Raw genomic sequence first — 24391 nt, 5'->3', positions numbered from 1 at the left:
AACTTCATAGGGATTGTACATATTTCTCGAGGGTTTTGAATGAATTTTTTTTTTTGATATTGGGATAAGAGTCTAATTTACAAAAACATCTTTTTTATCAGTGTTTGTGGAACTTTGTGCTGAAATCTTCATTTTCACAGACTGACCTCGCTTCGAGATGTATCAGTTTAATTTACAAGAGAAAAGTCTCACTGGAAAATAAATTCAACACAAAAAATCAAGATCTGTCATAAATGAGAATTAAAAATGTCTAGAATACCAATAAACCCTTCGTAATAATGAATTCCGCACGGGATCTCGAGTTTTTCATGTGTCATGTTACCCTGTGTTACCTTACGAAAAAACGGGAAATGTCCTAAGTTAGGTCCAAAATCTTCTGGAACAGAAGGAGATCATCCGTGCATACTAAGCCAGTCCTATACTGCTGGCAACTCATTCTTCTTGTATTTATAGTCACAATCTATTATTCTCCAATTCAAGGCAGGGCGAATCCATTTCTCAAAGTCAGCAGTTTCAGTAATAGACAGAGCATCGAAAAACGAGGGGCGCAGCAACCGAAATGTACATGTACTTCCGTACATACACATCGATTCAGGAAAAAAATGGAGAAAATACTGCGGTTTTAAAATTACCATTCATACATTCTGAAACTTTTAATTATATGAAATGGATGTGTATCACGCTATTTTTGCATCGACTATTTGCATAATAAATTGAAAAAGTAAATCCCACGGGCGGATTTAATGGTAAAGATTAAATAAATGCTAAACTAAGAAAGAATGGGTGGCAAGAAGATGTGTCCCTGGACGTTTGAATTTCAATTTGCTCTCGGGAAGATTGTGGAAACAAAACGGGTTTGTTTTTTAATAGTGAAACAAATTTGATTGATTTTTGCTAAACAGAAAGTATCAAAGATGGAACCAATTTAAGAAAATAAAATCAAAGGGCCTTTAAGGGTTGAAATATATTTATATCCGATACTATCAAACTCTGATTAAAACCATACAACCTGATCATGCCAACCTAGTGTATCGGTAGACTTAAAGGCTCATTATACCTAAGAAACAAATAACTTTTTACTACTTTAGAAAGGGCAAACACGAATTGTATATTGTTTAAATAATGGGTTTAGAGCATGTTAGATGCTTGTTACCTGAGGAAAGTAGCGAAAAATGTGAAATAATTTGTTATAAAAGTAGTAAAATGTAAACAAATAGTGTTTTGGCTACTATACAAAATATTACCTCACTATACTGCCAAAAGGAAAAGATTGTTCAGGTAATTGGCCTATGGTAACACGTTGGGTACTATTAAAGTACAACAAATTTAAAAAAGCTTTTGAGGAATAAAAATAGCATTTCTGAGGCTTAATAGGCCTTTACAACTTTTTTTTTACTTCAGAGTATTTTATCTTAAGTTAATGGTCACTTTAGGGGATATCAAGATAAAAAACCTTTAAGTTGTTCAGCCAACAATTTAGAGCCTGGTCAGACTACATGGAGGTGCAGACTGGCGTGGCTCTAAACTTGTCACATTTAATTTACTCAGTCAGCTCTTGCGATATACATATAAAAGACCATATAACAATGTATAAATACAAATTTCTTAACACTGGAAACAAGCATTATCGTTGTTCCTGTGTACCCAAAGAGCATTCCGAAAATAAGCTCGAAAATAATTGGCGTATCATGAAAATTGGCTCAACACTGACTAATATATTTAACGCATTATGCGTACAGAGCATAAGGGTGATTGTGGGTAAATTGTACAGAGTATTAGGGTACTAGTACAGCGGATGAGGGTAATAGCACAGCGGATGAGGGTAATAGTACAGCGGATGAGGGTAACAGAACAGCGGATGAGGGTAATAGCACAGCGGATGAGGGTAATAGCACAGCGGATGAGGGTAATAGTACAGCGGATGAGGGTAATAGAACAGCGGAAGAGGATAACAGAACAGCGGAAGGGAGATACATAACAGCTGATGTATCCCCCTTAATGTTCACACAAAAGATTCTTTTTCAAAATATAATAAGTTGACTCAGAATTAAGTGTTTTTTTATTAAATTTATTCCTAGGCATTCAGTCAAAAGTATAAAAGTAAAACCTTAACGTTAATGCTCATTTTGCCAGTGAACGTTCAATATAAGAAAATGGCGTTTAGCTAATGTCCTAGAATATATTCCGGTCAAAAGATGAATTGTGTATTGAAACTACTTATTGCGCGATTATTCTTTAATAACCGGATAAATGTTTTCGTTTATATCGATGCGTGTGTTACGCCTACACAGAGTCGTCCATATTTTCATGTTTATTTTTAGAAAATTGGACAATATATTCAGTGATATATTATTAATATATGGCAAACGCGCTATAAACAAGCAATATTCAGCATCAGTGTATTATATTGACATGTAACAACATTATTTATTAATAATTATGACACCACTACAAGCTAACAATAAAGAATACAATGATGCCCCTACATTGTTACAATATAACACAGGAATTAATTCTGTTTCCCAACTTCCTATTGTCTGATAGCGCTCGTGTCCTATCCATTAAACCCTCTCCCATGACGACAGGAATTTTGATGTAATATATCAAAAAATAGTTATTCCCCATTATTATTTTCTGGTTTGTTTTATCACGTTTCCTGTGTATTGTTCCATTACCTATGGCTTGATAATATCCATGTCTATATACATGTATTTTGTCTGCAAGTTAAAGGCACATTATGCCTCTGAAACATATTAGTTTCTTCCTTTTTTAGAAACGGGCAAAAATGAGTTTTGTAACGTATACTATAATATAATGGTATAAGAGCATGTTAGATTCTTATCAAAATAAAACTAATTAACACAACATGACATTAACTCCTAATAATAACAGCTCCTTCCATAGGCCAAAATAAAAAGCATTCCATAAGAGACGACGCCGCTCACCGGCGTCGCCAATGATCACTTGAAGAGCGTAGCGCTGAATGTGATGTTGTTCGTCATAAAAGTACGAGCAAAATGTCAACATAGTAGTATTGTATCTTCCATACAAATTGCAAAATAACCATATGCCAAGAAAGCAGCACAAACAAAAGATAGTTCAGGTATTTGGCCAATGAGTAACTTTTTGGAAACCATATCAAAAGACCAAAATTAAAAGCCTTTGAGAAATATAAAAATAATTTTGGGGCATAATGGGACTTTATTTATAAAGAAGTGTCGCGACGCAGTTTGTATTTCTGTCCAGTATTTAGTATTTAGTAGAATAAGAAATGTTAAATTAGTGATATAGAATTTTATTTAATTTTACCCATGAAATATGGTGCTATATCAGTCAAATATATTTCATATTTTTTAAAAATAAATATGAGTTATAAATATGAAAGTGGGCGGAGTCAAAACTCATATTTATTTCAAGGGACTTCTTTCGCCATTTTGTTTGAAAAATCTGATAAATACAAAACAACTTTTTTTTGAATTTTTTTTTTTGAGAAAACTATTCTGAATGATAGAAAATGTCTAACTTAAAGGAAAATAAATGAATATAAACAATATCTTTTTTAATTAACGCAGAAAGACGTTTATAACGAAATATTTACATGGTCACTATGATACGAAAACAGTTAGCATGAATTGATGTGTGTACAAAAGCAGTTGTAGAAGCAAGGGTTCTTACCATTTGCTAATAAATAAATTTAAAAAAAAAGAGTTTAGTTCAGGTATTTGGCAATGATAATTTTTGACCATATCAAAGAAAATAAAATGCCTTAGAATATTTATTCATCTCGCCGTACTGGCTCTTAAAAAAAGTGTGGCCATTTTATTCATGTTTCGTGATTTTAGGATTTACTAAGAAAAAATTATCTCTTAATAATTATTGGAAATATCATCGTTTAGGTTTAAATTGGTCAACTTCAATTGATACAAAATACATGTTACGCATTGTATGAAAGCTGAATTTTGAGATGGAAATAATTTAATCATTGAATTAACCAGATAAATATGATAGCATATCAATGCAATTAATTTCATAGGGTGGAGATACCTTTTTCTTTAAATTTCTTTTGATCAAAGAGTTATAGATATAGCTTCTTATCCTGTGAAATGTTCTCTGATAAAAGAATGGAAAAGTGCAATGGGTGTGCATGAGAGGACCGTGTGTTTTTTCTTGCTAATAGATTGTATATAATTTCTTAAAGTACAGTACAGCAGTGAACGGGTGTAAATATTTAGAATGACAATGTGTATTGTTAACGTTTTCTATTGTATGATAAAAAAATGTTAAACCGCATGATGCTTAGATATAAGATTACCTTATGTTACACCGTTTACACATTTTGTTTCTCACACAACTACTGCTGATTTCCATTATAACAAATGGGGTAAAATAAAAAAGGGACATAACTCTATCTATTTAATTACTCACGTGTAAATGTTATGATAATATACTGTAGTTCCACATACGTTAATTTCTCTCACAAAACACAACACTTACCGTCAAATTGTATGAACGATACCTATACATTTTATATTGTTCTTTGGGATAGAATGTGTTAATAGCATAGGGATAAAGCGATAATTAACAACTTCAATTCATTTTTCCTCTCTTTCTCTGAAGTAAACTAAAAAGCCACATACTGTCCTCATTCACAACAAATTCAAATAATAAGTCCACATTACCTATATATATTTGTAATACGGGGAAGTCAAATGACCGGGCCCGCGAAGCGGGTCCGGGCTTTGGCTTGCCCGGCTATAGACTAAACGTGAATATTTAAAAGAAAATCAAATAAAAAACAATTAAAAAATATATAGAATTCTATATCTATCAATGAAATTTTCAGTGTCAGTTCTAGTCGGGAGCCGCCATTTACAATGTATGTCAATGATAAAAGGCGGGGTATTCCGATAACGGAACAAATCTCAACTTTTCGGATTAGTAATAATCGTCGAGTGTTCCGAGTGAAAACGGAAGCGGTGTATGTAATATCGAATGACACCTTTAAAACGGAAAGAATGAAAGGATTTTTTAACGACTTCCCCGTTCATAGGCTTTGCCTAATCTTATATTAATTTTATTTGTTAATCATATTCAATAAAGAAGTTTCGTTGTACATGTACCATACCACACGTCTGTGACAATTTGTATTTGCATTCCTTAATTAAAACAGTATGTTCGATAACCCGTTACCTACGGATCAATCTCTAAGTGTTTATATTTCTCCACTATGTTTATATTTTGTTCCACGTCAGACGGTACCGTGAAACTTATCTACCGTAAGAATCGCAACGAGTTTACATGTTACCAGACTGGCACCTGGGCGATTGGTATTTTTTTCTTCTTATTCTGTTAACACAGGCAGCCAGTCAGTTTTTGTTTCCGTAAATTAAATGGATAATTGGTTAGAAGTATTTTTGCATGGAATGTGAAATATAGAAAAATATATGTGAATTCAGTGAAATTTGTTTCTCGGATTGGAATATTTGTTGGAATATACAAATGTAGAACTTATTCACTGATGAAAAAAAATATTTCTACAGAAGTAAAAAAATCAAATTGGATAATATAGCGATATTTCTTTTAATATTATTTTGATGAAATAGGATTATTAACATCAAAACATTTACTGTAATTTATATCAATTTTATGATATTAACACCGGTTGGATTTTTAAACAAAACTTGAAGAAAAAAAAAAGAATAATAATTGTTTCAGGATTAATTGATAAATATGACGAAAGTTTGAAAAAGAAATCACATTACAAGAAATCGCATTACACGAAGCGCAAAAAACGTAAAAGAAGGTTGGAAATGGGTTGGCTTTTATCATAAATTGAAGGTAATTGATTGATATTGTTTGTGTCTGCAAAATGCAAAATGTTATAATGATGAAACATGTAAAACCACTTGATGCTTAGATATATATTGATAAAATTACCTATATTACACTGTTCAGACGTTTTGGTTCTCTTTTTTTTACCAAAATAACAAATGGGGTAAAATAAAAAAGGGACATAACATTTTATATTTAATTGATTTTGAGTGCGTGAGAGATGCATGATAAAATTAGATGTCCCTGGTCACATGGTTAAATTCTTTTCGTCAAAAGCTAATCATGGGTTTCTTCTGATGTCTCAGCCAATAAAATACTTCTCATCAAAGAACAATAGATCAAATTTGATTTGTATATATATTGTTCGTTGCTTTATAAGGCATTTATAAAAACGCAAAGCATGCTTTTTTATTCTGTATTTTTTTTAATTGAAAAGGTTTTGATAAAGTGGGAAGGTATATCATAAGGTATTCATATCCATAAAACGTCTAATAAACTAACGACGTTTTTATATCGACACTTTTCGCATGTTTCAATATCTCACTTAAAAGAAAATATTAGCCTTTCACCATGGGGGAGTTACACACCTCATAAATAAGGTATAAATATAGGCACGCGATTCTGCCATTATTTATTTCTGCTAATGAATGAAAGCATGTATTTAATGATGGTTTTAAACCAACTTCATAAACTTCGCAGGAAAAAATATAAAATATAGTGTAAGGTCGATACTACTCCAGCGTACAATAACAAAAAGTGATGACGTCATTATTTTATGTGAACAATTATCAACGCGTCCCAACATGAATTTTGGTCATAAAATGCAAGTTATTGATATCAACGATATTAAAATACATAACAATAATATATTTAATAATTTATATTCTGACTTCATTCATTCTCATGTTCCGATGTCATTTATGGGATAAAAATGACGCCAGGATAAAGACGTTGACGTCATAATAATGATGTCAGCATAATAACATTAATTCCATATTCTTGAAATGCCACTTCATTCAAAAGTATGCAATAGTTTTAGTTTTTCCTTGATTTCCACTTTGATATTATTCCTGGAAACCGAATAAGTCATGAAACTTATATGACATCAATCATGAAACTTATATGATTCCAATTATGAAACTTATATGATTCCAATCATGAAACTTATATGATTCCAGTCATGAAACGTATATGATTTCAATCATGAAACTTATATGGTTCCAGTCATGAAACGTATATGATTCCAGTCATGAAACTTATATGATTTCAATCATGAAACTTATATGATTCCAGTCATGAAATGTATATGATTCCAATCATGAAACTTATATGATTCCAGTCATGAAACGTATATGATTTCAATCATGAAACTTATATGATTCCAATTATGAAACTTATATGATTCCAATCATGAAACTTATATGATTCCAGTCATGAAACGTATATGATTTCAATCATGAAACTTATATGATTCCAGTCATGAAACTTATATGATTCCAATCATGAAACTTATATGATTCCAGTCATGAAACTTATATGATTTCAATCATGAAACTTATATGATTCCAGTCATGAAACGTATACGATTTCAATCATGAAACTTATATGATTCCAGTCATGAAACTTATATGATTCCAGTCATGAAACGTATATGATTTCAATCATGAAACTTATATGATTCCAGTCATGAAACGTATATGATTTCAATCATGAAACTTCATGTGATATCTAGAGACCTCAACAGAATAGCAACAAATAAAATAAAGCAAATCATTCTATTTTGCTCATTATATGTAATAAAATCTAACATTCATTTGACAGAGTAGAAATGAATCTAGTCTACCTTAAACCTTATTTGATCTTTTTAGTTGGTTTTATCTGACTTATTTATTTATTTAATATTTATTTATTTAAAGCTAGCATATAAAATATCGATGTATTTCTACTATCATTACTACACGTTTGTAACGTCGCTTTTCATTTGATAATCGTGACATTTATAAACTATATATACACGGCTGCTGTCAATTTATGAAATAATTTCATTTTTCCACAAATAAATGAGGTATGAGGTATAATAAATTTGTTATAACGGTTCTTGTGTCTCGGGTTATATCTGTAAATAACCGTTTATATATGGCCATATAACCTGTCAAAAATCTTTATAACTAATAATATATATGCTATATCTTTCACATTAGATCCTATATATATACCATAACTGTGAGACTACAATATTTCATCAGACAGAATATAAGTATCTGTGACCTATAACAATGGAAATATTGTTATTTATAATCATCATTCAATCTATGAGTATGTGATATTGTAAATATCTCATCGATATTTTATCGTCCCCCCCCCCCAAAAAAAAAAACAAAAACAAAACAACAATAGGTATTCTCTTTAACATAATCAAGTAGGCTTGAATACAAACAAAGCATGTTGTCTTTTCTGAACTTTTTTTAGGTGATATATTGAAAAGTATCACATAGATTACCCGTGCCGCTTAAATTGCGACTCATATCAATTGCACGGTGTGCATATAATTTGACGTGACGTCATCAGACGTCTCTATAAGCTCGTCAATGAGCGAGTCTGTTATACTGTTTTGGGTATGTCATAAATAGAATATGATATTAATGTAGCTTCATTAAATTTACTTCATTTATATTGAACTCGTTGAATAGAATAATTTAAATATGAATTTTTCAACTTGTTCAATAAAGTCAGCATTGAACCTACACTCTTTCGGTATCTTCTATAATTATCATATATAAGTTATATCACACAGATTGAAAATGGGTGAGATATAGATTTTGATTTTCACTTCGATATTACCTAGAACAAATAAAGGATTCATGACGATTTTCATGACGTCACAAATACGTCATATAAACTGGCGTCATTTTACACTAACCTTGGTAACGCATATTTAAGCTGCTTCAAAAAAATAGCAACAAAACGGATATGACGTAACATTTCATGTACAGTATAGAAAAGAAAATCGTAAATAACGCATGTAATCATACTAAACTAATAAAACAAATTGTTAACACGATTACCAGGCTGCCTTCTGGTGTTATAATGTTTACTAAATGACACGTTTTTGTCATTCAATTAGCATGTTACGCTTTTTTGTTCTCATATTATATGCAAATATACTCACTGTATTATGCTAGATGATTAATTTCATCAATAATGTAGACAAATGTTACATAAAGATGTTGTCTGGAGAACGAGAAGGAATGCCTTTAATCTACATATCTTGGTGTGTTTTTTTGTACCTATTTTATTGTATGCGCCACTTACTGAGTGATGCACTGGATTGCTGTGTATTGTTTGTTGTACTTTTGTGCAAAATACTTATTTTTTCTTTTCAATTCAGACAAATTGCAGAATATTTATTATTTTTTTAGGTTCCGACCCCTTTTCATATTTAACGTGTACTTTTTTATACCGCCATTTTGCAACTATAGATATAAAATGAAATAAATCAGATCAGAAACAGAATTTGTGACAATTCTTGCAGCTTTTCTTCTTCTTTTTATCTTTTTTCCCGCTCTATATATAAATCACAAGAATAAAAACATATATTTATAGTAAATTATATTCCTCTACCTCCGTGAATATCTGTATATACACTGATACACTGTGTACCCAGCTTTGTAAGCCATTCCAAGATGTTAATTTGTTCCAACAAACTAGTAAAGAAATCTTTTAATAAATCAGCTGATATCAAGTAAAAATAATCTTGTTTATTTGCATGTCTTACAAATGTTCTGGCACCAGAATAAAGAAGCCTCTCCCCTCAACAAGTAGAAGTCAATTTGTATAATTAATAGGTCGCATCTGATCATGTTAAAACAAATACTCCTTTTTCCTGTACAGCAAAAAAATCGTGTTCTTCAATAATTAAAACAAGCTGCACTGGTGTAGACGATGTTGTTTGAGTTTTTCCTTTAATTTCAATTTTCGGCAAATGCACATTATGTTTTATTTTATATACAGGAAGGCAGCTCTGTTTTAAGAACTTAATACAAATTGTAAAGGATATTTCATTCATACGAAAACTTTATATACAAGTATATATCAATATTCAAGCCAAGCAAACAATATAGCGATCGATTTATTAACCAATTAATAATTAGGATAACTGAAATTCATTATCTTTTACAATCATCAATAGGGCCCATTGTAATTAAAAGTATTGCATCTTGCTAAAATAAGTTCAATTATACTTGCAACATTTACCATTTTATACTGTTCAAGCACATCATGTCTATATTCCCTTTGCGTTATTCGCGTGACTTCGACCAGAATTAATTAGACCTTAAATGTTGAAAAATGATACAAAATAAACAAATCGAAACATGCTTATTCAATTTCATTCTGTGGAATCGAAGTAATGGGGTCTTATGTTTCAATATATCGGAATAGACCTGGTAGATCAGACAATTGGAGTGCAATATGTTACATGTAACCCCATACAAATGTTGATTGTTTAAAATGAAACAAATAAATAAACGATGGAGTCCGGGGAAAAGATGAAAACATCACACATAAGAGACAAGGTGCGTCTGTATTTCAAGTATATTATTTAAAAGATTTTTACACTGCAGAGAATTGAAACAATTTTTTGTTATACTTCAGGACAAAAAGATTTATTTTGCTAATGATCAAAGAAATACGTTTTGCAAAATTTTGAAAAATTAATTGGTAATTGTACGTTTAAGCTTTTTTGGAAAAATTATTGTGAATTAAAATTTTGAGGTCCTCATTTACTATAAAAGATTCTACAATCTATGCAAAATACTGCTGATTATAAGTGTAGTTATTTAGGTTCGTTACCACTATTGATATTTTTAATCTGTCGTAACTATTGTCGAGTTTGGGCTTAAGACCATCATTATATCATTAACCGAACAGTATAGATAGTTTGGCTCGAGACCACTATTAATATTGTCATCATGGACGAACACATATAAATTTAGACTCTATCATCAACATTTATAGGATAGTTATTTAGGCTCGATACCACTATTGATATTGTCATCATGGACGAACACATATAAATTTAGACTCTATCATCAACATTTTTAGAATAGTTATTTAGACTCGAGACCACTATTGGTATTGTCATCATGTCCGTTCACGTATAAATTGCATATTTGGATTATATCATCAACATATTAGTAAAGTTTTTTTAGGCCCGATACCACTATTGATATTGTCGTCATTGCCGCACACGTAGGCATTGTATATTTGGATTCTATCATTAACAGTGTTATTAAGCATAGTTATTTAGGCTCGAGACCACTATTGATATTGTCATCATGACCGTTTAGATATTTGCATTTAAAGCCATTTTCAATACCATCAACTTGGCAACATCGGATAAAGAACCGTGTTACAAAACCACAGATTGGCAAGAACACATCGCAGGAAATCTACAACATTGCTAGTTAGCTATTAAAAAGAAATAACTGACTAGAAGACATTATTGTATATTTATCGTAACTTTATCAGCATGCATTTAGACATCAAAATATCTTTTCTTAATTTTTGTTAATTTGTAAGAGATTTAAAGTGAAATGGTCCATAATGGAAGCTATGTTATACCATTTTAAAAGCATTTTAATTGATATCACCACGAAATAATTATATATGTATATTGTAGGTAAGTGTGGGATACATGACACGGTAATACATAATTATCTATGTACAATAAATAATAAATTGTTCTGGAACAAATTTTTATTATTTATCGAATAAATGATCATACTAATTCCATTAGAACTGTTTTTCAACCTTTTTTATCCAAGAAATATTTCATAAGAATATACACATGATACATTTCTATTCGTTTTGTCAATATTTGAAATACTAATGGAAAATATATCATTGTAGACCAATATACATGTATAATGAGATATCTAAGAAAAGATATATAAACTCATTACTATTTGCCTTTCCTTTCAACAGTGAATATAAACATCTTGCAAATATAACGATAGTTGAAACATAACTGTATACGCCTTCATGGAAGACCAAATCAATAATTGTATAAAATATACATGGAATATTCTATTTAAAATTTAAATACATTGAAAATCATAACCGATAAGCCTGCGTTTCAATTTATTGAACTATTGAATAAGCCATTATTTTCCAAAGGTTCATAATTTAGACAACTGGGGATTGGGTATTGACTTTATTATTTTGTATCAATTTTGTTGTGCAGTTTTACAACAAATAAGGCTATGGTTAAAAAAAAAACCACACATGTTACATGGCTTAAAATACGCAAAGTATGCATTTTTTTGCCTATAAGAATTCAAATTGACAGTTTCATGTGCTTAGTATATAATAACTTCACACTGATGTTGCCATGAGAAATTTATAAAACTTCACGTTTGTAACGTCATTTTTCATTGGATAATCATGACGTTTATATACGGCTGCAGTGGATTTATGAATTAATTTCATTTTTATCTCTTATAAAGAAAGTTTGCACTATTATATAAATTCGTTATATAGATTTTTAACAAGCTATATGGCCGTATATAAACGGTTCGGGTTATATATTAAACTGGGTCCATAAAATCTGTAAAAAAATCTTTGTAACTAAAAATATGAATTCATTGTCAAATGCATGTATTTCTCTCTATAATTATATTACATTTCAAAGCCAATAAACTTATCAGTCTTGCCTTGCGCATATTGAATATTCTATGATATTTTGCTATGATCGATCCTTGAATATCATCCTTCACTTTCATTTAAGTGTTACGTTATTTCGAAAACCATGGGATCGTAGGTTCAAATAATTAATACAACATATGTTTAATGTATTACGATTTTCCAACGCAATGATAAAATAAAAATAAGAAAAAATGAAAAGAAACACAGCAACAATAACAACAGCAGCAACAAACATATTGTGAATTATACATGCATGCATACACTTGCGTAGAGCCCATGAACACTTGAAATATAATCTAGGTTAAGTGGGTATGTTTGTCTTAAATAATCCAGATTCTTACAACATCTGTTAAATTCGATACAACAAATAAAATAGTGACAAAGGAAATGTTGAAATGTTATTCCTTTAGCAAATCATCGATTTGACTCGGTAAATATCAAATGTTCCTTCTAACAATTTATGTCATGTTATGCCAATATTTTATAGGCGACAGATGGCGCTAATCAAAATAAAAAAATCTTCGCTGCACCGGTCGGTAAAATTCTTAAATTCTGAAAATCAGCAGTTTAAACGGTGTGATCGTTTACCGTGTTATTTTCACTGAAAATTCCTGAAGAGGTTACAAACATTCCTTCTACTCAAAGAAGCAACAAAAAAGCAATTATTTATACAAGCGTTTTGTGTATGGTATATGTGCATTGCGGAGATCTTTTTGCATTAATATTATCGGAATGTGAAATAGTAAAAATATTTTATATGTAACGTGTCTTTTAAGACATTTTACAATATATTTATACTGGTTTTCTTTCTCTACTATATCTATTTTGAAGAAATAAATATTGAATTCGAACACGAAAACGTACATTCATTAACGACATCAATATATATATTATTTTTTTTCTAAAAAACTTTCGAATTGCTTGAAAATGAACAACGTATTGTCAACTTAATATATTTTAAACCGTGCTCTCACTATGTGATCACACGAATAAATAACGGAATGAAAAAAAAAACAAAAAAACATTTCAGTGAAATCTTGTTTTAAATATACGTAGATGATACGATTAGTGTTATAGTCACAAACAGTTTAATAAAACATTCATAATATTTTTATCTGCCAAAATCTTGTTCCTGTAATCCCTATAAACGTAAGCACCCACGACGGGAAACACCGAAACAATAATCTCGTTCCAAACGAGATTTTGATCTTTACGAGAGTTTTCATGTTTCTTTTATACGGAATTTGAATAGTGCAGGCTTATCATAGTATTTGGTGTACTGATAAAAACCTTGTAATTGTCGTGTAATTGTTTCTTTAACGAGATCGGTTTAACAAGAGATATATTTGATCTGCAGCAAAACTGACAAATAGTAAAAGAACTATTTTTTGTTCGCCACGTGTACCGTTACAAAATGATTTTGTTTTATTCGTTGAAAGTGACATTTTTGGACAAAAAACGTTTAATTTATATTATGGGCAATGAAGAACTAGGTTTTCTTGATTTTGATTTTTTTTGTTTGGTTTATACATATTTATTTCCCGAATATATACATATATACATTTACAATATAAATCAAACCTTTTTATATTTAAGAACAAAAAATTATAACGGAAGACTAAGTCTTATAAAATTCTTCTATATCTACTTGTTGTTTTTTCCCCACTTTTTAGATTGCAGTTTTAATGCAGAAAGATATTTCTGAAGAGAAAAAAGTAGTGCGCTATTGTGTATGGCGCCGCATGCGATTTGCACTTAGTAAAAGAAATATTACGATTTTTTTTTCTCAGAAGAAATTCATTGCATTGCATAGGTTGAACATTATAGACAAATTTAACATTTCATTGCTTATAGGTTGAATATATTGCACCAAATGCTACCTGTAAAATGATAAATCATTTATAACATTGTGAATTTATAGATAGATATTTATTTATAAATAAATGTAAACAAGCGAAAATGTAAGCTTAAATTCTTCCAGTTTTCTAATATTCATTTCTTGACGGTAAATTGATTAGTTTTAGGCAATAGAAGTTTTGGTTTCTTGCCATACAATCTCTAAGCCACTTCCGAAACATTAACAACAAACAGGAAAGAAAATTTCTCACCCTTTTTGATAGTGTTATATTCTTATTTTGTATTATACACTGAATATGTAACAAGCAACGAGCAAAAAAATTAATTTGTCTTTTAAATTTTCAGTCAGAATAAATTGTATGTCCCAGTCTCGTATTCTGAAAATGTAGACACTCCACATGTTTTAACAAGAAAAAAACGTTCAATAAAATACGATTTTCACAGACATTTATATGTGGTATCCGTATAAAATTGCGCGTTATAGCAGATTGCTTTATTTCTTCAGCTTGCTACCTGTATATCAATATCATTGTGTAAATAATGTTTCTATAAAAATAATGCGCAGGCTGGTACTAGTACTAGTAATGTTAAGTTTAATTGAAGAGAGAAGCTACTTAAATACAGACATGTACATACATAAATATATTTGAATGTAACATTGAAAACATGTTTAAATATGTTACTTCTAATAAGAAAACCCGATTCTTGCATGTACCGCTTACTTGATACTTTATGATTGTGTAATTATATACCGGAAGTTGATTTTCGCTTTTCCGGAAAGACACTGAGTCAATCGGAACATTTCGGCAATTATTAATAATAACTTCTTATCCGAAGTTTGACGGAAAGAGCCGAGAAGACGCGATTGCGTCGATTGATACTGTGTATGTTAAATAATTGTAAATGATATTGCTCAGTTACCATTAATTCACGAACATTTATTAATCGGACAGTTCAGCAGAAGCACATTTGTATATTTTATGAATTATGAAAATGAATTAAGAAAATGAATTGTTAAACAAAGCTTCTTTTTTTAAATTAATCTAGGTTCGATGTACAATCAATTTTTAGGTATCAACTATTTTTTAATACATTCCTTGACGTTAAAATCATATTACGTCATGTATATGCATGTTTCATCAATAAGACCGGTGTGTTCATGATCATAATGTGTAGATAATAATACATTTGAAGCCTGGGCACACTTTATTCACGAACATTTTATTAAGTGTGCCCAAAGCTCCCATATAGTTGTATACAGTATATACATTTTAAATGACAATAACTTTCCCTTGTAAACATGTATTTTTGAATCAACTAAATGATTCACTCGATTAAAAAACTCTGATGAAACCTTCTTTATATCTAAAAATCTAAAGTCCTTACTATTTTAACACTGATAAATCGGTTTATTGGTAAAAGATCAATTTGTTTACGAGCCTCGTTCGTTTTTTTTCGGTTTCTGGATTTATAAGTAACAGTAATGGTTAACAACGCCAACACATGCCTTCTCAAATAAGTGTATACAAGATAAAACATATCCACGCTGCCAAGACTGATTTGAAATGGTTTTCCATCAATGTGAGGAATAAATGAACATGCATTGAGCTAATGAAATGTTATGGATTAAAACAGTTATTTCTCTCAATTGACCACAATTAGAAAGAAATGTTTCATATATATGGAACGCCGTGACTGTCTTATGCTATAAATATTTTTGCTATCTTCTGAAATGATGGTATTATTTTGTCATTTAAGCATATTAACATGTGCAATTTACATCATATCTTGTCTAAAGACAATGCTGACTTGTCCAAACAGCATGTTAACTTGTCAAATAATCATTATGACATGTGCAGGCAACATGTAAACTTGTCAAAGTATCATGATGACTTGTGCAAACGACATGTTAACTTGTCAAAATAACATGATGACTTGTGCAAACGACATGTTAACTTGTCAAAATGTCATGATGACATGTGCAAACAGCATGTTAACTTGTCGAATTATCGTGATGACATGCTCATAATACCTAAACAAGTTAACATGTGTTTTGCACAAGACATCACGATTCTTTGACAAGTTCACATGTTGTTTGTACAAGTCATCATGATAATTTGACAAGATAACATGCTGTTTGCACAAGTCACCATGATACTTTGACAAGTTAACATGCTGTTTGCACATGTCATCACGATAATTCGACAAGTTAACATGTCGTTTGCACAAGTCATCATTATACTTTGACAAGTTAACATGGCGTTTGCACAAGTCATCATGACACTTTGACAAGTTAACATACTGTTTGCACATGTCATCATGAAATTTTGACAAGTTAACATGGCATTTGCACAAGTCATCATTACACTTGGACAAGTTAACATGTCGTTTGCACAAGTCATCATGATACTTGGACAAGTTAACATGCTGTATGCACATGTCATAACGATAATTTGACAAGTTAACATGCTGTTTACACATGTCATCATGGAATTTTGACATGTTAGCATGGTATTTGCACAAGTTATCATAATACTTTGACAAGTTAACAGTACGTTTTGACATGTCAGCATGATACAAGATAACATGTCATTTGCACAAGTCATCACGATTCTTTGACAAGTTCACATGTTGTCTTCACAAATCATCATGGTAATTTGACATGTTAACATGCTGTTTGCACAAGTCATCATGATACTTTGACAAGTTAACATGCTGTTTGCACATGTCATCACGATAATTCGACAAGTTAACATGTCGTTTGCACAAGTCATCATTATACTTTGACAAGTTAACATGGCGTTTGCACAAGTCATCACGATTCTTTGACAAGTTAACATGCTGTTTGCACATGTCATCACAATAATTCGACATGTTAACATGTCGTTTGCACAAGTCATCATTACATTTTGACAAGTTACCATGTCATTTGCACAAGTCATCATTATACTTTGACAAGTTAACATGTTGTTTGCACAAGTCATCACGATACTTTGACATGTTAGGATGTTGTCTGCACATGTCATCATAATAATTTGACAAGTTAAAATGTTGTTTGTACAAGTCAGCATGTTCCTTTGACAAGACATGATGTAAATTGCACATGTTAACACGCTCACAAGACAAAATAATATCATCGTTTCACAAAATAACAAAAACTTTGATTACATAAGACAGTCATGGCGTTCCATACATATACCTGTACGATAAGGTTAACATGTTAATTGATATGATGATTTATTAGGAATGTCGGTAATTAACTCCTAAGGAAAATATACTTATACTCAGGTGCCCCGCTGCCCGCTCGTTCCTGTAATAGTACACAGAGGGGCGCCTGAGGCTTTCTTCTAAAAGAAAAAGTGGAATGAGGCCTTATCTGTGTGAGTAACGCTAAATCTTCTACTGAAATACACAAATTTGATTTGAACTCTGTTAAGATGAAAACATTTTTTTCGGCCGTACACTGCTTGCTTTCACCTTGACTTCCGTTAGCTTCGCGGGCTATTTGCTATACTGTTCCCGGTACTTTTCGGACAAGTACCGGGGAACGGTTGAAACATGTTAATACCATGTCCTATTGTCTTTGGTTAAAATAATTCTTATCACACAATGAGTTACTTCTTGGTTTACGTTAGAATATATTGCTAAAATTGAATGTATGGACTAGGTAACTATGGAAGCCTTTTTTAATCCGGCTACCCCACTTCTCTCTTAAACTGTTGCCCGAAAGGACGGATTGATCCTCATTAAAATTGAACTTTCTTATAAACACAACTTTTAATCCTCAGAATATTTTTTTTGCAAAAGTAACATTCTATAAATACTTATTTTGATATTATCCTGAAATTCTTTTGTTTATAGCGGTGCAACATCAATCTAAACCGCCGTGAAGAAAAAACGACTTCTTGATAGCTAAACATTAACATGCTCAAAGAAAAACCTGTTTTTAGAACAATCCGACACCTACAATGCGAGAACGTTTAAGGAGGGATTATTTTTGTTTTCCGTTCTTCAGCAAAACGTTTTTCATGATCCATAAATAAAATAGATAAAGGATCTGGCTAATTTCAACGATTCTTATGAAACATTGTCTGAAGTGGTTATCAATCGAATTATTTTCTTTTATGATAAATTTGTCTGTATTTATCTTCAGAATCAATTATCCTGGCTACGGTTATCATTAATATGAACACGGTATATCTTGCAATACTAATCAAGTGCAGCCCGGTGAACTACAAGCAGGTCTGCTTGTTTGTTTTGTGATTTATCTTGACAGGGTTAACCCTCAGAATTGAACCGAGTACTTAGGTGAGATTATGAAATTGTCGGAAGGAGGAAATAAATACCCAACATGAAGTTCATAAGTTGCTATTCCAACTGAGAGTTTTTTGGATCATTGTTGAAATATTGTTCTTGCTGTTAAATATGTGTCAAGATTTTAAATGTGTGCCAATGCCTGTATTAATGAATTACATGTAAAGTGTGTTCAATGACAAATTAATATGTTACTTTATTTTCAGATTTCTCTTCAAAGTGTGGCAATAGCATAAAATATAATTTAACATTAAAGACACATTACGCCTCAGAAACAAATAAGTGTTCTTTCTTCAGAAAGGACAGGCATGAGTTTTATTATGTTTTTGTAATTGTTTTAGAGCATGTTATATGCTTATCAACCGAAGAAAGAAGAGCTAAATTTTAAATTATTTGTCATAAAAGTACACACTAGGGTTTTGACATCGATACAAAACACTAAACCAATACAACTTTATCAATTGCTAAAAAGCAACATAAGGAAAAGATGGTTCAGGTAATTGACTAATTCGTAGCCTTTTTGGTAACAATAACACCGAAACTAAAAATGTTTTAAGAAACAACGAAAATAAAACCAATACTGAGGCAAATTGGCCTGTAAACGATAAAAGTATTATGAAAACTCGAAATCTATTATTCAGTCAATAAGGTCGCCTCGTTCGTCTTTCGGTTTTATTGATGCACTCAGCATACATGCACATATAATAATATGTGAGCAATATAATCATACAAGTTATGTAAAATTAGCAATTTTGTAATAAATGACAAATTAATGCTTATCTCAAAATTCTTCTATCTGATTTTCGTTCATTACTATACTCTGTTGCCCTTAGCCAATTATCGTCTCCGTCATTACCGCACTTACCCAAGGCGACAAGAATTACCTGTTGAGCACGTGCTTTTTGTCTTTCGTTTACATTAACATCTTTAACCTCCTTCAATTGTTCAAAGGAATGTCTGATCTTTGCTTTTCAAACATGACAGATGAAATGCAGGTGGCGCTGCTGTCGTCAAATCTTTGATGAATAGCAGCAATGAATTCAAAAGGAACGCGTTCATCTTTTAAAAGCTCAGTAAACTTGCAAGGGGTATCCATAAAACACAATTCCGCTTACCGTCAATATATAGGAATTTCAAAATTAGGGAGATGGGGAATGAGTTTTGGAATTGTGACCTTGCAAGTGAAGGTCATGTAATGGTCAATGTCATTGTGAAGTTCTTGTTGAGATGTATGTTGTGCCCAAGTATGAAGGCTTCAACTGCTAATGGGAAGCTGTAATGATTTTTCGAGATATTTTGCTTTGTAAGCCGATATACGATATGCTCGTATAAAGGCTGGTTACGTAGCATAAACATTTAACAATGTCTATATTAACTTAAACTTAATAAGTAAAATAATTAATATGTCGACAAAATTGTTTAAAGTGGATTGGTCTACATGTACAATGGGCACATTTTTCATAAGTATTTCAAATATTGATAAAAACAAACAACAAAAAAGGTTTGGATAAGAAAAATATGTTAATAGAGTTAAAAGTAGTTAAGTATGCACATTTTTTTGTGAATAATAATATTCCGTTCTGGAACTATTTATTATCTGCTATACATAAATCTGTCATATCAGGTCATGTATCTTACATTTACCAACAACATTCATACATATTTCTTTCGTGGTTTGTTGTCACATATTATTATGAATACTATATCAACATAAAGATGTTCTCCATTATAGGCCATTTCACTTTAACCTTTACAATGATATATAAACAAAACATTTTGTATAAAGCCTGTAAGGTCTAAAATAATTTGGAAGATACATTCTGTCCTCCAAATCCTTAAATAACAATAACCGGAAATGTTAACTGTGAAATACGGTGTGCAGTTATTTCATTGTTTCATATTTTTTGCTAGCTAGAACATACTAGCTATATCTTGTGATGAAGTGTAAACAAGCAAGACTCTGGCGTATGTATCAAGGCATAAAATGATAAACAAATTCTCTATGATAATTATTATGATACACATTATTCCGCATTACGATTTTCAAGTACATATTTTACAACATGTAATAACAAGAGCTGTCCGTAACACAGATACTTGGGGTTTGGAGCTCAAAACGCCTTTAAAATCCAAATAAAATGCATATTTGTCAATCCCAGGACATGTACTGATCATATATATCAAAAAATCTTAATATATGCCGTTTTGAAAAAAAAATCATATTTCAACATCTATAATAATACACTTGGGGTTTGGAGCTCAAAACGCCTTTAAAATCCAAATAAAATGCATATTTGTCAATCCCAGGACATGTACTGATTATATATATCAAAAAATCTTAATAAATGCCGTTTTGAAAAAAAAATCATATTTCAACAACTATAATAATACACAAGATAAAAATGTTCGCCGGAAAAAATCCGCACCCCTACCGTCATAATCACCATGTATTTTATTCCATTTCCAATATTTTCACATAATCCTTTGGTCCATCGACACAGAAGATATAATTCTTCACGATGATGGTCAATTTTAAACTTCAACGGTAATACAAACAACGCAACAGCCGAAATAAACATCAATATTATCGCCGTTTTTTTTCAACGACAGAATCTTTCGATAAATTCAATGGACCAGACGGCTATGAACGAAGCTATCCGATTATGTGGTTCCCAAACTTAAAAGCGCTGCGCATTTTGCACACGGCAAAGCTGGGGCCACATAATCGGATAGCTTCGTTCATAGCCGTCTGGTCCATTGAATTTATCGAAAGATTTTGTCGTTGAAAAAAAACGGCGATAATATTGATGTTTATTTCGGCTGTTGCGTTGTTTATATTACCGTTGAAGTTTAAAATTGACCATCATCGTGAAGAATTATATCTTCTGTGTCGATGGACCAAAGGATTATGTGAAAATATTGGAAATGGAATAAAATACATGGTGATTATGACGGTAGGGGTGCGGATTTTTTCCGGCGAACATTTTTATCTTGTGTATTATTATAGTTGTTGAAATATGATTTTTTTTTCAAAACGGCATATATTAAGATTTTTTGATATATATGATCAGTACATGTCCTGGGATTGACAAATATGCATTTTATTTGGATTTTAAAGGCGTTTTGAGCTCCAAACCCCAAGTATCTGTGGTCCGTAAGACAGCGCGCTCGACTTTTTTATTGCTTGCCAATAAAAAAAGTTTTTGCAGTAAAAGGCAATACAAGAATCTCTGTATTTTTAAAGTGAACAATGGCCATGAGCATTAAGATATTTAGTGAAGAATTATTTTACTGAAATGTGTGATACCCTTGAACACTGCAGCAAAGTTTGAAATGTTTAAGTCAAAAGAGGGCTGGTAAGAAAGAAAAAAAAACTGAGTTGAGCCTTAAATAAATTTAATAGTATTAAACCCACTTTGAGAGAATAAGGTATTTTTACGTCACTCAGAACACCTTGGTAAAAACTTAACCAAGATTCTAAGTCGATAAAAGGCCTTAATTTTTAAAACAAATCCTTGACAGAGTTACCTTCTCTTGCGTACAGATGGGGGTAATGATGTGAAATAGCATTAAAAGTTTCAAAGCAATATCTCAAAGGGTTAAGGCAATAAGTGGATTTTACCCATATTCAATGTATTTTCTAAGTCAAAAAGGGGCATAATTCTGTCAAAAACCTTGACAGAGTTATGTCCTCTTGTCTGTTGATGAAGGTCGTGATGGTAAACAAGTATGGTCAGTTTCAAAGCAATACCTCCAATGGTTTTGAAATAAAGTGAGGTGGTACAAAAAACTTAACCAAGCTCAATACACTTTCTAAGTCAAAAAAGGGCCATAATTCTGTCAAAAACCTTGACAGAGCTATGTACTCTTGTCTGTAGATGGAGGTTATGATGGTGAACAAGTATGGTAAGTTTCAAAGCCATACTTGTAATACTTCTGAAATAAAGTGGGGTGGTACGAAAAACTTAACCAAGGTGTGACGCCAACGCCGACGCCGACGCCGACGCCGGGGCGAGTAGGATAGCTCCCCTTTTCATAGAAAAGTCGAGCTAAAAAGAGCACTTTGGAACCGATCTTTTAATTTTTAGATACATTTCAGGCATGTAACACATTGTTAAAGCATGAAAATGTTTCCGAAGTAGACACTCTATTACATAAGTTTTCTCTTCCGGTTTTTCAAGAATATTTATTGTAATTGTGAATAAATAATCCAAAATTGAAACGCGCTGCAACGTTTTTCACTCAATCGGGCTAGGACTAGCACAAAAATACGATTTTTAATTTATTTCCGAGTATATTTTTTAATAATATTTTGCATATCTTTCTGTTGTAAATGACCTAGCTGATCTATGTAAGAAATTCAAATTTCAAAGTTTTGGGCTTTTGGACCTCAGTGGAGTTCCTTTAAAACTCATACGGTATTTGAATGGTTTGACTAAAAGTTGGCTTGTCAAATTGTAATTTAATAAATGTAATGTGAGCAATTTAAAACACCACTACCACCACCAACAACAACAACAACAACAAGAAAACACAACATTGAGTATGAATAAATATTGAAGTAAAGCTCACAATTACATACGTGGATGTAGATAGTATATACATATATTTTATGTTAGTTTCTATTGCAGGTGAAATTCGTGCAGTTGATTCAAAAACTTTTAAGAGTTTAAGTATTAATTACAGCAAATACACGGTTAGAAATTGATAAAAACGAGAAGTAAACAAGAAATGTTTTTGCTTTCTTTAATGTGAACAGACAGAAAACAAATCATTACAGGAACATAAGAACACAATTACTGGCTAATTGTTTGATCTGCTGGAAAAAATGTCTTGAAACTTTTTTCCGTTACTGTAATGAATTGTTATACAGAATATTCCATAGTGTGCTTTACAGTGTATATATTTGCAGTTTATATCACCTCACCTCATCTCACCTCGTCTCACCTCATCTCACCTTAACTTACCTTACCTCACCTCACCTCATCTCACCTTACCTTACCTCACCCCACCTACCTAACTCACTCACTCACTCACTCACTCACTCACTCACTCACTCACTCACTCACTCACTCACTCACTCACTCACTCACTCACTCACTCACGCATGCACCTACCCAAAACCCACTCACTCACTCACCTCACCTCACTTTACTTACTCACTCACAAGACGTTCATTTTTTGTTACTGGCAAACTTAAGTCAGTCTCGTAATTTGAGTCATCGTCTTATCGTGGTAAGATATATTCTATTTCATTTGAGTATGTCTTGCATATTATCTTACTGTCACTATTGGACAGCAGCCCGCAATGAAATGGACTGGCGGAAACAGGCTGTATATTTTATGATGATATCTTTCGTAAAACTAAAAGACTATTAGTTTCAAATGGTTGTGTAAGTAAATATGATAACATTGGCAAGAGGCGACTTGAGAGAGAAAACTAATATTGTTGTCGAAACAGGAGCACATATAAGATAAACTTTATTTCTTCAACAATTTTCTTTTTAGAATTTAATATTCATGTAGTGCATGTATTTGTTTTCTACGAAGCTCTAGAAAAAATAACGGTTTTTTTTATAACGCTTGAAAACAAAAGAAAAATAGACATTGCCGTTCTTTTCCTTACAATATTTGAAACGCCTTTGTTCTAAATAAATAGATTTATCGTTAAGTTATAGTAAGC

At 31.5% G+C, this 24391-nt stretch overlaps 1 protein-coding gene across 15 annotated transcripts in view; it reads left to right on the top strand.

Annotated features, from left to right (window-relative positions):
* LOC132745393 (potassium voltage-gated channel protein Shaw-like) overlaps positions 1-24391 on the top strand; it is a 136447-nt gene that overhangs the window by 34143 nt on the left and 77913 nt on the right. Inside the window, exon 1 of one of the 15 annotated variants that reach the window (XM_060734310.1) lies at positions 5275-5838. The exons of the other annotated variants lie outside the window; for them this stretch is intronic. The gene's annotated coding sequence lies outside the window, so the exon portion shown is untranslated. Of the gene's footprint in view, positions 1-5274; positions 5839-24391 lie in introns of those variants that run through there. 15 annotated transcript variants of the gene reach the window in all.

This window comes from Ruditapes philippinarum, unplaced genomic scaffold, assembly GCF_026571515.1.
Source record: "Ruditapes philippinarum isolate M1 unplaced genomic scaffold, ASM2657151v2 ctg410_1_1_1_1, whole genome shotgun sequence".
NCBI classification, from domain to species: domain Eukaryota; kingdom Metazoa; phylum Mollusca; class Bivalvia; order Venerida; family Veneridae; genus Ruditapes; species Ruditapes philippinarum.
This window is presented reverse-complemented; position numbering and strand designations above follow the sequence as displayed.